The sequence below is a fragment of the Crocodylus porosus genome, unplaced genomic scaffold (genome assembly GCF_001723895.1).
Source record: "Crocodylus porosus isolate Cpor-Errol unplaced genomic scaffold, CroPor_comp1, whole genome shotgun sequence".
NCBI lineage: Eukaryota > Metazoa > Chordata > Crocodylia > Crocodylidae > Crocodylus > Crocodylus porosus.
The window spans coordinates 19,548,917-19,550,740 of record NW_017728909.1 but is presented as its reverse complement, the minus strand read 5'-3'; positions in this window follow the sequence as shown (position 1 = coordinate 19,550,740).

The window sequence follows — 1,824 nt, the reverse complement described above, 5'->3', positions numbered from 1 at the left end:
GAGGCTTGATGACTACCTGGCTGGACTCATTTGAGTCCAGTCTTTTTCTCCCACCCAGGCGGGGGTCGGGCTTGCAGATCTACAAGGTCCCTCTGACCCGACTTCTGTGATTCTGTGATTCTATGATTCACTGGGTGACATTCTTTGATATTATCCTGCCTGCCTCAATCTGGGAGGATGCACATGACTCATCTGTGGTCCCTCTGGGGCTTCAAAGGCTTGCTTCTTACCTTACCTGATGTTTTTTCATTTCTCATGAGAGGACAAACAGGCAGCTGATAAATAATGGAGATAAGATTGCTCCTCCGTTGAGGGGTGGAGTGCTGAGAACAACCAAAAGAGACGAGAGATTCCGGAGAAGCCCAACATTGCCCAGTTTTGAGTGCATGGGTGTGATAATTGTATCTAGATCTTACCCACATGTTATCAGAGGAAGATCTCACAGGAGTGAGTTCCACAGAACAGAAAGAGCTCCATTTTCTTTGAAACAAAAGAGAAGGCAATTTGCACATGAGTGGGCACATCTGCACGGTCATTAATGTACCCTAGTTACTGTGCATTCGGTTTAGTACTTCCTTAATGAAGTACTGACTAAATGCACAGTAACTAGAGTTACTGCACATTAACCAAATGCATCTGGGAATGTTGCCTAGCCAAAAGGGAGGCGCATATCCGATGGCAGGGAGGGGCCATCCCCAGGGAGGATTATACTGTGGTTGCTCGGGGATGCAGGGGGGCAGAGTCAGGAGGACCAAGGCAGAGATGGGACTGGGACTAGCTTCCTGGATCAAGGACAAGAAGTCCTTTTTTAAATACATAGGGGGCAAAAAAAAAGGTTCCAGGTAACGTGGGGCCCCTGCTGGACATGCTAGGAAATTTGGTTGACACACGAGATGACAAAGCCAACATATTTAACGATTTCTTTGCCTCCATTTTCCTGAGCAGGGACCGGAACAGCCACCCCCCCACCGGGCTCCCCTTAGATCCCAGGGGAGGCGCACCTAAGCCAAGGGTTAGTAAGGAACTAGTTAGGGAACTTCTGGAGGGACCGGACGTATTCAAATCAGCTGGTCCAGATGATCTCCACCCTAGAGTACTGAGGGAATTGGCTGAGGTCATTGCGGGACCCCTGGCACGGCTGTACAAGCACTCATGGTGCTCTGGTGTGGTGCCAGAGGACTGGAAGAGGGCCAACATGGTTCCCATCTTCAAAAAGGGGAGGAAGGAGGACCCGGGAAACTATAGGTCAGTTTGTTTTACCTCAATCCTGGGCAAGCTTTTTGAGAAAATTATCCTGGCGCATGTCCATGAAGGGCCAGCAGGGGAGGTCATGATTAGGGGCAACCAACACAGGTTCATTAGAGGCAGGTCCTGTCAGACCAACCTGGTGGCCTTCTACAACCAGGTCACCAAATCCATAGACACAGGTGTAGCAGTGGACATCGTCTTCCTGGACTTTTGGAAGACGTTCGACACTGTCTCTCACCCTGTTCTCATTAAGAAACTGGGGGCTTGGTGTTGATACCCACACAGTCAAATGGGTCACCAACTGGCTAGAGGTCCGCACCCAGAGAGTGGTGGTGGATGGGTTATTTTCGACATGGAGGGATGTGGGCTGCAATCAGACCTAGACAGATTACAGGGGTGGGCGGATGAGAACAGGATGGGATTCAACACTGACAAGTGCAGGGTGCTGCACCTGGGGAGGAACAACCGGCACCATACCTACAGGCTGGAGAACTCCCTTCTCGTCAGGGCAGAGGTGGAAAAGGAACTGGGGGTCATCATTGACTCCAAGATGAACATGGGCCGGCAGTGTGGGGA